Source organism: Spermophilus citellus (genome assembly GCF_964194105.1).
Source record: "Spermophilus citellus genome assembly, chromosome: 13".
Taxonomy (NCBI): domain Eukaryota; kingdom Metazoa; phylum Chordata; class Mammalia; order Rodentia; family Sciuridae; genus Spermophilus; species Spermophilus citellus.
The window spans coordinates 257668-272369 of NC_138193.1; positions in this window are offsets into that span (position 1 = coordinate 257668).

Sequence of the window (14702 nt, forward strand, 5' to 3'; positions counted from 1 at the left end):
TCTGTTTTAAATTCTGCTTCAAGTTCCTGGTCACAGGTGTCTTCTCCCATAGCATGTGGGGAGTTACTGAATGGATCAGATGTTTCCTGGGCCATAGCCACTGGTGAGTCTCGTTCCGTTGGAATGTTCCAAACCCTAAGGTCCGAGCATGCTGAGCATCTGCATGTGGGTGAGCCTGAAGGTAACCCCCGAGAGCCTCACCTGCTTTCCAGGCGCACCCTGTGCTCTCCTCCTCAACACATCTGTCTCTTTAACCATAAAAATCACATAAATCTGTGAGCATAGCCATGCCAGGCTTCTGAGTGGTGGGGTTCAGGGTACTCACACATAGTTGGGCATGATATGGACATTTCCTTCGTAGTCTTGTTCCTAACTTAACAGATGAGTTCCAGGTGTGTGCACCTGTGGTAATGACCTGGGGGAAAAGTCCTAGGGCTGCATCTGACTTCTCAGTCTTGACCCAATGTTCCGTGTTTGCACCAAGAGACTGAATCACTGGGCTACTGGGTGCTGAGGAAGTTTAGAAATCCTGCCTCCTCCACCTGCCGGTCCTGTTCCTCCTGGGTGTTAGCTCTGTAGCTGCTCATGTTCCTGGCATTATTACAGCCCAAGAAGCCCCTTCCATTATAAATAAACCCCAAACCAGGTCTTTATTCACAGGAACTAAGTGATCAGCCTTCCAGAAATTAAAGAATAGGGAAAATAATCATCTATAACTCTTATCCAGTGATAATCTTATGTTTACACATATGTATACATGAAGAAAAGGTTTTAGGTTTTTTGGATTTTTTTCTTAACACTTTACTAGGTACCATAAACTTCTAATATCACTTCTTGTCTGCTAGCAAATTTCCCCTGGAAAAATACAGAACGTACAAAGAAGAGATTTCTCATTCACTTCCACCTTCCTGTGCTAATCACTGTTCACATCTCATTGTTTCTTTAAGTCTGTTTATTTTTTTTCATTTGTGTTCCATTGTAATTGTACATAATGGGACTCATAATGATGTATTCATACTTGTACATAATAATTTGGTAAATTTCATTTCCCAGTACCTCCTTGTTTGCAATTAAGACAAATCATTCTATTTTTATATAAAGTGATGGAAAAAATCATGTATGCTCAATTTAAAGAAGTTAACATTGAAAACTACAAAGAAGAAAATATCTAGGCACACCCGTAATCCCAGCAGCTTGAGAGTTTGAGGCAGGAGTATCACAGGATCATAGTCAGCCTCAGCAACAATAAGGCACTAAGCAACTTAAAGACCCTGTGTCTAAGTAAAATACACAATAGGACTGGGGATATGGCTCAGTGATTCAGTGCCCCTGAGTTTAATCCCTGGTAACTCCCCCACCCCTCCTCAAAATAGATAAGAAAATATCCATTGCCACAAATTTTACCCATGCAAAGTAACCCCAAAGGTAGTTACCAAGATGGGTAGAAGTGCTGTTATTAATGTAACTTGTCTACCAGTTCTATTTTTTAACAAAGTATGAGGTTTAGTTGATTTAATTGAAAGGAAAGGAATGGAAGTAAAATAAACACTTATTTGAAGTTTATTTTTTAATATAAGAAAAATTATTTTTCTAAAAGATTCAAGTAAGGGTAAGGGAAGAGATTTTTGGAAGCTTTGTAAGGTTAGAATTATGGTATTTGAGAAACAGCGCTTCAGTTCTGACTATGTTCATTGAAAACCCATCCTATAGGACCAGGGTACAGCATTCTATTTTGAGGGGTGCCTGGGTTGAACTTGGAGGTACTCGACCACTGAGCCATGCCCAGCCCTATTTTGTATTTTATTTAGAGACAGGGTCTCTCAGATTTGCTTAGTGCCTTACTTTTCCTGAGGCTGGCTTTGAACTTGTGACCCTTCTGCCTCAGCCTACCAAGCTGCTGGGATTACAAGTGTCCACCATTGCACCCCAGGGTACAGCATTTTTATTCTCTCTCTGCTTCCGCCACCTGTCATCTTAAAAAGTAGTTAACATTACGTCATAATTCTAATTCTGTCCTGTAACTGAGTTTTCTGTTATTCTTTGTCTTGGCTCTGCATTTACATTGCTTTAATGCTTCTACTTGGGTATGGCTCTCCCATTCCAGAATCATTTATTTTGGTTAGTCTTTTAACTGGATGAATTTCTGATTGTTTGTTGTTGTTGTTGTTTTCTTCTAGTGGTGTCACGAGGGTTCTGTTCTCTGAATGTTTTCGCATGAATAAATACGTGCTCCTAACTTTCGGACTTGAGTGATAGCTTGACTGGATATGATAGTCATGGGCTACACGCTAGAGCTGCCTGGCTGTTGCTCTAGGGTCTTCGGTATGTGAGGCAGCAACATGAGAATTACCAGTCTGGTCTGAATCCCTCCTCTGAGTCCCTGCTTCTCACGTGATGTGCTTTCAGTGCAAACAACTCTGCCTTTGTCATTGATATTTAGTAACTTTATTAGAATCTGTTACCGCTGCATGCATGTGTTAACATTTTCTGTAACTGTGCTCTTACATCCTGCAGATGGACTTCTGTAATTATTTTCTTATGGGAAATTTCTTTGTCATTCTGCATATTTATTATATTTTGCATTCTGTTGGTTGTATTCTCCACTTTAGAGACATTTTATGTTGGACAGTTTTGTTGCCATTTCATTTTTTTGTTTTTCTTTATCTGTGCTTTTCATCTGTACTGTGCATTCCATGCATAACTTTATTGAGTTGTCGATACAGTTTTCAGAAGTGTTTTCTGTACCTCAATATTAACTTAGTTACTAGTTTTGTCAGGTTGTTTGATCCTCAGTTCATTGCTCTATGCCTTTAATCTCCTTTTTCATTTTTTATTTTCTCATTTCATCTGTGGGTTCCTGTTTGCTGAATTCATGTTCTTAGTTTATTGCTTTGGAGCACAAAGCATTTGTGAGAAGTTCCTTTTCTTGGAGTGTTCATTTTCTTCTAGGTTGTACCTCCATCTTCACAACCTTTGTCCTCCTCTGTTTCTTTTCTCTTGCTGTTGTGTGTATGGTTGCTGTGCTGTTTCTCCTCATCTTGGGCATTGTTATCTGAGACATTAGAGAGGCAGTAGTCTGGTGGGACTTTTTAACTTGGGGGCAGAGCAAACAGAACTGGTCTGCTGCTTGTCTAGGCATGGGGTGTGCTTAAGAAGTGGGTTCCTTTCCTTGCGTTTCTCCCAGATCCACTCTATCCTAGGATAAAGAGTGGATCTTGCTCTGAATTTGGAGTTGTTGATACAAATATTCAAAATTTTGTCTCCTTGCTAGGCTGGCTCCTTCGGGGGAGATGGCAGAGTAGGGAGATAGCTCCATCTTTGCTCTATTCCTGAATGTGCCCCTTCAAAACTACAGCCATGCAGTGTTATTCTGAATGGGTGCCTAGCATTCAACCCTGTGGCTGTAGCTTAATTCACTCATCTAGTCCTTTATTAGAAACTTAATTGGTTCTAGTTTTTCAGTACTTTAAAAACAATCAATGGGGATGTAGCTCAGTGGCAGAGCACTTGCCTAGCATGTGAGAAGCACTGGGTTCTATCCTCAGCACCATTAAAAAACAAACAAACAAACAAACAAACAAACAAAGGCATTCTGTCCATTTACAACTAAAAAAACAAAAACAAAAACAAACAAACAAACAAAAACCAATCAAACATCTGTTCAATTCAAATTTCCAGGACACTTGCCATCCTCAATGACAATTCATTTGAAATGTCTTGTGCCTGCTGAGCACTAGACACCTGTGTGGTGTTGGGGATACATCAGTCTCCTCCATCCAGCTTTGCAGGGCCATGCAATGACAAGTCCAGGTGAGAAGCAGGCTAGGACAACCAGAGGACAGGACCTCGGAAGACAGAGCACATAATGGAGAGTGGCTACACAGAAGGTTGTGTAAATATTGCCAAAGGGGGTGTACATAGACTGGCAAAATGCCTGCCAGAAAGTTTGCTTAGCTTCCCTGGTTGCCCATGCCCCACTAGGGCAGCAGTTTTGGGCAGATTTAGTTCCCTCTTTCTTCTGAGCCAGGTTCTGCTTCCTACAGTTTGCCCTGGGCTGGATTTTTGCCTTGTGCCTGACACAGGCCAGGTTGGCCAGTGCCTCACCTTCTGCCCTCACTTTGCCCACAGGAGGTGTGAGTCATGAATTGTTCTTTCCAGGGTGCTCTTCTTGAGGTAAGGATGGGAGTTGGGGTAGACGTTGGTCTGGGGCTGTGGTGTTGACTCAGATGCTTGGGCTTCTGCAGGCATTACTTGGGCATCTTGTGTGTTATTGACTCATCATGGTTAATATTTCATGGTGTGTTGAGCATTGAGAGAGGATCCCTGCCCGGGAATTTGGGTGAGATAAAGTAAGAAAACAGAGGAAGGGCCCTGGTGAATCCAGCACAAAGATAGAAATAGGAAGAGCAGCCTGTGAAATGATCCCTATCTTTATGAGGCTCCTGTGTGGCAGGACAGGGAAGGATGGGGGGAACTTTCGAGTATTTTTTCTTTTCCTTTTTTTCATGGTTCATGGGTGAACTATGTTATTTGGCAAGTCATCTGTGGATAACAGGTTGGGAGGAGAGACAAGTTGTTATTACTATTTTAATTTAACATGGACAAACGTATCCCAAGGTCTTATGAAGACGCCTAGCTTTAGGGACAAAGATACGTTGTGAGGAGTGGCTGAGTGGCTTGGGGCTCATGGACAGGGAGCATGTCTCATCTTTCAGGTTAGAGCTCAGACGCCCATTCCCGACACTGGTGGTCAAGTCACCATCATTTACTGACTTCTTCCCTGTCTCCCTCATGGAAATAAAAGTTCTGGAAGTCATTGGCTGATGACCCTCCTATGCCCAGAACAGCACTGGGCATGTAGCCCGTGCCCAGTGAAGCATGGGTGGGTAGATGGTGGGGAAGTATGGAAAGAAGGTGACCGAGGCACCATGGTGAAGACTTGTAAGGGGAGTGAGGTGACGTGTCCAGATGACCCCTGACTTAGGGGGGTCAGACTGGAGGATTTTTTGACTTCACAGTGATGTAAAAGCACAACTATACATTCTGCTTTTCACTTTGGTACAGAATCCAACAAATTACACGAGCTATTCAATACTTAATGAGAAATAGGATTTCAACACTGTATGAGAAATAGGCTTTGTATTTGATGGTTTTGCACAAATGCAGGGTAATGGAAGTGTTCTGAATAAGTGGAGGAGAACTTAGGCTAAGCTATGGTGTTTAGTGTCTTAGGTAGTAAATATAGTTTTTATTTATGGTAATCTCAACTTATGATGAGTTTATTGGGAAGCAACCCCATTGTAAGTTGAGGAGCATCTGTAATTACAAATAAGACTTCTCGGGCCCTTTCTGATAACCCAGGTACAGGGATATTCCAGGGGAGGGTATAGGCCTACTCATGATTACTGAGCACTCAGGGAACTTGCAAGTTAGATATTGTGTTTCTTTATTTAAACAAAACTTTTTCTTATAAAATATACATAACCAAATTTACTCTCCTAACGATTTCTAGGTGTGCACATTAGTTGCATTAAGTACTTTCACAATTAGTTGCATTAAGTACTTTCACAGCCATCTCCAGAACACTTCTCAAGTTCCTAAACTGAATCTCTGCACCCATTAAACAACTACTCTCTGTGCCCCCTCACCTGGAAGTTGCCATTCCACTTCTCGTCTCTGAATTTGCTGAGGAACCTCATCTGGTGGACTCATACCACATTATCCAATGACTGGCTTAGTTCACTTGGCATAGAGTCTTCAGGGCTCATCCACGGTGCTGTGTGTATCAGGACGTCCTTCCTTGTCAGGGCTGGATGATATTCCATTGTATGTCTGCTTTCTTTATAGAATCAGAGATGATGGTTGGCCCATGAGTAGCAATAAGGACACAGTACATGGAACCAGGAGTCTGAATACCAGGAGCTAATCCCCACTCAGGTTGGGGCCTGGGAGAATAAAGTACGTGGAGAGGAGCAGGAGTGAGGAGAGGACCCTGAACCCCAGTGAATTTGACCCTAAGCTGTGACAAGTTCTCTAGGGCCCTGGAAGAATGAGGACATTTGCTTCCGGTTCTCTGTACCTGGTGGTCTTGGTTAGTCGTGGACCCGTTCTGTTTTGAGAAGTCCAGAGCATGCCAAGCTGCACCTTGGTTCTTCTCATAAGTTCCCATGTGAGATGCAGCACTGGCACGTTCCTTCTGGTAGCTGGTTCTCAGTGCTATTTCTGTGTTGTTGAAATACTCACTTTTCCTCACCATGACTTGGAGAACTGAGTACATTGTTGCCTTTGCCTGGTTTCCAGGAAGCAGAAAAAAACACTGGCGAGGACTGCAGGACTTGGAGTTTTCTGCCTAGAATCATTCCAAGAATTGATTTGCTTATGCACTAATTTGATTTGTTTTACTGTAGATTTAAGACTTAGGTGGACTGTCTTTTCTGATTCCCAAAAGAGGACTTAGAGGCACAGCCGGGGAGGGTATGCTCCCTGGTGAACATGGCTGCAGAAGCGGAGGCTCTGAGAAGTTCACAAACCTTTTGTAGAGATAATAACACTCATGTCTTTACTGATCTGAGTTTGGCCTTCTGACCTTCACATTGTGTATTTGTTTGTAGCCGCCCGTGTGCAGAGTTTTCCCATTGCTAGCAAATCTGTCCCATGGGTCTTGAAATGAAAGGAAGTAGGAAAACAGGAAAAGAGAAAGGAGCTTTATTGTAGTGGGAGGGTCAGGAGATGGGCTTCCTTGGGCTGGTGGGCAGGATGTTCAAGCAGAGAAGAGGAGATGCACACCCCCGCCCCCTGGTGCACAGGGGCATGTCTGCATCTTGGGAGATAAAATGTGTATACTCAGCCTTGGTATCTGTGGGTTTAGCATCTGCAGGTTCAATCAACTGCAGATCAAAAATATTCAGAAAAAAATTGCTTCTGTACTGAACATGTACACACTTGTTCTCATTATTCCCTGAATGATATAGTATAACAGCTATTTACATATCACTTAAAGTGTATTAGGTATTATGAGTAATCTAGAGATAACTTAAAGTGTACAGGAGGATGTGCCGGGTTATAGGTCAGTACTGTATGCCATTTTATATAAGGGGCTTGAGCATCCCTGGATTCTGGTGTCTCTGAAGGATTCTAATAGCAATCCTTTACAGATACTGAGGGACAACTATAGTTTGAAGAAAGCTTACCTAATAGTTCAAGTTTGGAAAGTGAAAAAGAAATCCTTTTGAAATTTTAAAGATCACAAAAGGAAGCCGAGATAATTTTGTTCATCAAAACATTGTGTATGTTCTTAAAAATGGAGAGTCCTAGGAATTATGCCTTCTAGTTAAATATTCTCCTTTCCTTTCTCAGGCTTTCTGCATTTGTTCCTCTCAAGAGCACGGCAGGAGGTGTAATTGTCAGTCTTTGGAGAGGGAGGAGCAGGGTGCAGGAGCTTCGCCATTTGCAGGCCATGTAGGACACAGGGTGCTGCTCCGGAGGCTCAGCTGTGGGCTAAAAGTACGCTTTCAGAATGTTCAGATGCACAGTCTCTTATCTGCTCCTTTGACGTGGCTTGTGATTTTGTTTTCTTGTATTTTGCATCACCATTTGTTTTGTATTTGGAGAGAGAGTTTTATTGAAGAGGAAATGTTCCAGGGTATATCAGATTAGCACCTTCCTGAATTCTGTGCCAGGGTGGCAAAGCATGGATATGCCAACTAGATTGTTTTTCCAAGCCCAGAACATACTGGGTGCTTCAAGGAACATCTGCAAACAGCCCAGCTATAGGACAGTTAGAATTTTCAGGTCCACACTTAGGTCAGGTAGCATGAGTTGGCACACTGTTTTTAGTTGCTCAGTGTCACCTTAGGACAACACTAGCTGGAGATTCCCATGTGCAGCACAATTCCCCAAATGGCTGAGGGGTACCTGCCTACACATCTATTATAGAGTTCTATCAACAGCCTCTTTTTAATTTTTTTAAAAAAATTTTTAAATTTTTTTTGTTAGTTGCTCATGACAATACAATTATCTTGACATATCATATATTTGATTCAGATAGGTATGAATTCTTATTTTTCCACGTGTACAGGTTGCAGGATCACATTGGTTATACGGCCATGTATGTATATCACCAGCCTCTTAATGTTTTTAAATAAGGTCGTGTTGCTTATGCACACAAAATGACATTCACTGAAGGTCTCCTCCTTCCATGAGGCATGTCATTTATAGTTATCTAAAAAGCAGGTGGATGCCAAGTCTGACCTTTAGTACATTTCGAGGTCAAAACTGATGTTAAAAAATACCTTGGGGCCTGATGCATTGCTGGAGTCCCAGCAACTAGAGATGAAGTGAGAGGATCACACGAACCCAGGATTCCAGAACAGACTGGACCACATAGTGACACCCATTTTTAGAAGAATAAAACCCCCCAAACCACAAAACCTTAAGCCTGGAGTGAAATCTTACAGGTCGTCTAACTTCCTGACTGGGTCTAGCAGATGTCTAGCTTTATCCTTTTCAGTTGTAGATGGTTCTTAGTGATCAACCATCTTTCCCACCCCCATGTCCCCTCCTTTACCTTCTCTCCCCTTTGTTCTATCTAGAGTTTGTCTAATCCACCTATGCTTTCCCCCTCCAACCCCATTATGCATCAGCATCCTTATATCAGAGAAAACATTTGGCATTTGTTTTTCTGGGATTGGCTATCTTCACTTAGCATTATATTCTCTAACTCTATCCATTTAACTGCAAATGCCATGATTTTATTCTCTTTTAATGCTGAATAGTATTCCATCGTGTACATATACCACATTTTTGCTCTCCATTCATCAACTGAAGGGCATCTAGGTTGGTTCCATAGTTTAGATATTGTGAATTGTGCTGCTATAAACATTGATGTGGCTGTGACCCTGCAGTATACTGTTTTTAAGTCCTTTGGGTATAGACTGAGGAATGGGATAGCCCAAGGCCCTTGATATTCTGTTCCATGCCTTGTCTGTTTTATTTGCCAGTGTATCCTAGAAATCACCCCATACCAGACTGGTTTGTTCTTCTTTCATTTTGTAGGAAGTACAATTGTTTATGCAAACGTGTGTTTGTATCGTTTTCCACCTTTGCCATGACAAATAATACCCTGAGCTCAAAAAAATCCTTATATTAAAGTGGCATATTTTTGGATAACAATATTGATACATGACACTTGAAAGATAACATGCTCTAAATGAAAGGAAGGAAGGAAGGAAGGAAGGAAGGGAAGAAGGGAGGGAAGGAGGAGGAAAGGAAGGAAGGAAAGAATAAAGGAAGGAAGGAAGAGAGAGAAAGAAATAAGAGGAAAAAAAACCAGGAGAATGAAAGTCTGAGGAGGCGATGCTGGGGGGAGTCTGAGAGTACAACTTTGCATTTGCTCCCCCCTCTCCTTTGGCCAAATACAAAGGACCTGAGATTTGGGGCTTTCTTAATCATATCCTGGATACTTGGCTGCTCTATAAAACTTGAAAAAATTCCTTTTGCTTCAATCTGTGCCTGTGGCCAGACACTGAAGCCTGCAAAAGATGGGAGGCTGTATGGCCACTATCCTGGCTGTACCTGGAGCCAGTGGATCCTCTTCTCAGCCATGCCTGTTGCTCTAGAGCCTAATAAATCATGAAGAAAAGAATCAATTTCACCAGCCCTCAGGTTTGTTTCATAAGTTATTTAAAATTAGATTATTTCAACGTTAGTGCCCACATTTAATTTCTAAACTAGTTCATAGAGTAAGGATTTGGTAGCATGCCCTAAAAATCAGCCCCATCTTAAGGAACTCTCATAGGAAAGTCCTATAAAACAAAAATGAAAATGTTAATAAAAAAGGGGCAGATAACCACAGATTGTCACCCACTAGAAACAAGCCACAGATTATATTATAGACCCTTCTATCACCACCACAGATCACAAAAGTCCCTTCTTGTTGGTGATTATTGGCAAAACAATTGTAGTATCAGAGTGCTCTGCTGTCTTCTGCACATCCAGTGCAGGGGGAGTACTTCAAGCCTCTGGAAGCTGGGCCAGGAACCCTGATTCTACCTTCAAAAACACAAACTGTGCAGTGGCAGCACGGTGCATAAGGCTTTGCAAAATGTTATACCAACCTTTTTGAATTTATCGAAGATATCTGTTATGTTTTAAAAAGTCTTATTCTTATCTCCTATATGGGTCATTCCTCAGGGTCATTGTGAGTTCACACCCAGGACCACTCATTGGGTCCCTGTATCTCTTGTGTTAGTCAGCTTCCCATCACTATAGCAGACACCTGAGATAACTGACTTATGATAGGTCCGTTTTGGCCCACAGTTTTGGAGGTTCCAGTCCATGATTGGTTGGCCCAGTTGCTTTTGGGTCTGTGGCAGAATAGCACATCATGACAGGGGCTTATGGCAGATCAAAACTGTTCACCTCATGGTGAGCAAGGAAACAGAGAGAGGAAGGGGCTATGGTCCCGTTGTCCCCTTCCAGGGCACACCCCTTGTGATACAAGGACCTCACCAGACCCCACCTTGTACAGTTCCACCGCCTCCCAATACAGCACCCTGACCACTGAGCCTTTAACACCTGGGCCTTTGGGAGACTTTGAAGATCCAAACTGTAGGGAGGATTTGGAAAATAATTAGAGAATTGAAATTCTCCAAGTCTTAGAAGTCAACTGCTTCAACCAAAGCTTCATGGCTAGTAAGTGGCCCAGTGAGTCTTGTCCTTGGGTTTTGCAACCTCACGATGATTAATGGATCCCTGCTGCTGTTTTTCTGGCTGAGGCTCTTTCTGGGTAGTGGACAGGGGTGGGTCACATGGAACTGGCACAGATTCCTCAAGTGCCTGGGTGCATCCGCTCTTCCTCTTCCTGTCCTTGCCCCTCTCTCCTTCCCTTTGCCCAGCTCCCTGGACAAAGGCCCCCATCTTTCTGTGTCCCAGGCTCTGATTGCTGAGGAGACCAGCAGCAGGCCCTCCAAGCATGAGGTGGAGCCCAGGAAATTCCAGGAAGCCCCGGTGAAGTTCAAGACCAGGTTCAACTTCCCCAAAGCAGAGAAGCTGGTTGATCTCTCTTGCTGCTGCTGAAAGGGCTGGTGCCCCACCAAGGCTGGCTGTACCTTGGCATTAACCATGTCTGCTTCTGATCCTTCTTCCTGGGCAAGGAACGTAAGTGAGGCTGGTTCCGGCATCTGCAGTGATTTGGACCTTCAAGCTAAAGTTGGCCCTTGGAATGCTTGGCATGGCTCCCCAGAGAAGCTATTAAAGGTTACGTTCACAGCACAAGATTTAAATGGGTGTTTGAGATGACAGCAGGTGATACCGGATTAATTTCCAAATGACTTGTACAGATAATTAAGTTTAATTATACATGCTAAACTACAGAGCATGATTTTTGAGACAGTTCATCTTTCTGCTAGCTTTGGAAGCATATCTTTGTAGCTTACTTTAAATAGTACTGAAGGGCTTTGACTACCATAGATCAAGTGGAAAATACAGTATCATATCTGATGGCTGATTATTTCTAAAAGAGTAGAATGTATTCTTGCTTCTTGTTGCAGAAAGACGTCTTTTAAAATATCCAGACCTGAACATTGTGACTGTGCATACGTAGTAGTCACGTTTAGAACACAATTCTTTACCTGGGACACTTGAGATTGAGAAAGATTGATTGACATCTCACCTGTTTAGCCAGCAATGGGCCCTGTCCTAGGTTATGGCATTCCCACAGGGAAAAGGTAGACTACAAGTGTCAGTTGTGTAGTCAAGGTTTAAAAACCCATTGCCATGGAAACTGGTTTCAGAACCAATTGTTTCCAGTGCCTGTGCAGGGGGTGGGAGGGGATGCTGCACACCTATGTACGGTTTCTCTTCTCTTATGCTACAAGTGGAGCCAGACCGATGCCTCCTCTGCAGGTCTGCTATAGCCAGCCTCCTGCACATGCTGTTGTCTCTGTCTCACCAGCCTCAGTTCCGATGTGACAGGACCTCCCCACTCCATGTGCACAGCCCTTTCCTGACCTTGCTTGCTCTGGCCTAAACTTGGCCATCCATATCCTTGTTCTTGCTGAAATTCTTTTCATAATGAACACCTGATTTTCCTTCTTTCTTCAGATTTAGCACATTTGGAAATGCCTATTTGTCCTCAAAACCCAGTTCACCTTGATCACCTTCCTGTTGCCTTCCTTGGGCCCCAAATAATTTACACCATGTCTGTGTTTCTGTGTGGGGTTCTGTCAAGTTGGTGGTTCTTATTTGTTTGTAGGTTAGTTTTTCCTGATTGTGCTGCTTAAATGTAGGGCTCTTCACAAAGCCTCCACTTAATGACCTGAAGGTGACAGTGTAGCTGGAGTGAGTGCAGGCGTAGCCTATTTCCAACTAGAAATGGTTGGAAAAGCGTACTCTCGGGCCTCGTGTAGGAATGAGGCCATTTAAAATTCTAAAACCACTGAAAATGGTGCTACTAAAGAAATCGAAAGAAATGGTAGAAATATGATATTCATTCCTACTAAGACTTAAATTATTTTTGAACACTAATGAATGATACTGCTAAAGAAAAGTTAGAAATATGACAGTCCCTATTTTGTCTTAAAAAGAAGATGAATTTTTTTCTGACATTAATGATTTCCACTGAACCTGTGTTAGAATAATGATATTTGGAAAAAATAATAATTCCTAATATCCAAGGATATTATGTTTTTTCATAATATCATGTTTTTTCAACTTCAGTTATATTTCTTTAATGAATCAACTCTCAGATGTAAGACTTTATCTTCTTCCCCTTTCCTTGGCATAAGCCTATTGACTGTCACCATGTCAAAACAATTCTGGGAATAGAATGTTTGTTTAAAATTGTATTACCTGTATTATATTACATCATCATTATTATTATTTCCAGTACTGAGGGTTGAATCCAGGGCTCTCAACTGTTGAGGCTCCCACCGTTTTTGAGACAGGGCCTTGCTAAGTTGGCTCAAACTTGGGATCGTCCTTCCTCCTGAGTCACTTGGGATTATAGGCATATGCCACAGCACCTGGCTGTTTTTCTGGCAGTGCCCAGAATCATACTCAGGAAGTACTCTACTACTGAGCTACACCCTAGCACCTACTTTCTTTTTCTTGGTGACAGATTGTTGCTTCATTGCCCAAACTCTTTGGCTGGCCCCAAATTCCTGGACACCAGCTGCTCACTTACCTCAGGCCCCTGGGTAGCTGGGAGGTACATACACTGTGCCTGACTGTGCTGTATTACTTTAGAATTTTATAAAGACTTCTTGTACTGTCTTCTGAGCATAACAAAAGCCATCTGACACAGACTAAATGTTCAGCCAAATTCTGTAAGGAGATTATGAATAATCCTTTTTCACACTCCTTTTTCCTGTACCTTGACCTGTGAATGCTGTTTTTGAAACTAGAGTTTGTGCTAAGGAACTTTTGCATGACTGTTTAAATATTCTTGAAGATGCATGCTGTTGGTATTCCAAAATGATGTTCCTTGAAAGTATGCAGTAGTCAGAAACCTAGGAGATTTCACTTAAATCTTTAAGAAAATCATTGGCACATCAGCTGGGTTTTCACTAGCAGCTGTCAGGCATTCTCTGTTCCTCTCCCCTGTGCTGGCTTTGAACACTTTTGGTTGTAGCTTAAATAAAATAAATAAATAAATCTTTGGCTTGTTACTTGCTGATGCATTCCAGTTTGGCTCAAATTTTATGGTGGAATCTGGATTTGCATATTTCTCTTTCAGTTAAACTTGTTATCTCTTGGGTTGATATCCGGAAACTGGAAAGGGCGTCTTTTTGATAGACACCATCTGGATGGCCCCCACACAGAATAAGGAGTGTCTCTCCATGTTTCTGAACCTGGATGAGGTCTTCAAGATCATGGAGCAGCTGGCAGATAGGACACCCCAAAGGCTGCTGGATAATGAAGTCTTTCACCTGGATCATGATCTGCAGGAGCCAAGCCAGATCACCAACAGGTACCGCCTCAGTTCCACGTGGCCTTTCCATGTGCTTTTGTCAGCTCAGGTTGTGGGGTCTTTCCTCTGTGTCCCCAGGCATTGGTTCCAGGCCTCTGTGGGTACAAAACCACATGAGTGCTCAAGTTTTTTTTTTTTTTTCATAAAATGGCAAATGGCGTAGTATTTGCAGATAAACCTTTTCTTTTTTTTCCAGTGGTGCTGGGGATTGAACCCAGGCCCATATGCATACTTTGCAAGGACTGTACCACTGAACTACACCACAGCCTTCATCTTTGCCTACAAAATTACTTTGTAGAAAAACGTTTTCAGGACAGCCGAAATTGTTTTGATACTTTTGTCATGAGTCCAATAAGTCAATATTTTGTATAAGTTCACCCACAGTGATACCAGCCATGGAGACTCATAGGGTAGTTGCTTGCAATGTCATTTGTAGGAATTCATCTTTATTGTCTGAAGTCTCTGTTGTAGCATGTGTCAGAATTTCCTTCCTTTTCAGGGCTGAATAATAATTCATTGTATGTATACACCACATTGTGTTTATCCACTCATCTGGGCACCCTTCAGTTGCTTGCGCCTCCTGCCTATGGGGAATAATGCTGCAGTGAAGGTGGGCACACTAATTTCTCTGTCACCTGCTTTCAATTCTCTTGAGTATTGTTTATCCAGAAGTGGAATTGCCAGATAATGTATTCTATTTTTAATTTTTTAATGAACCATTGGTCATTTACTT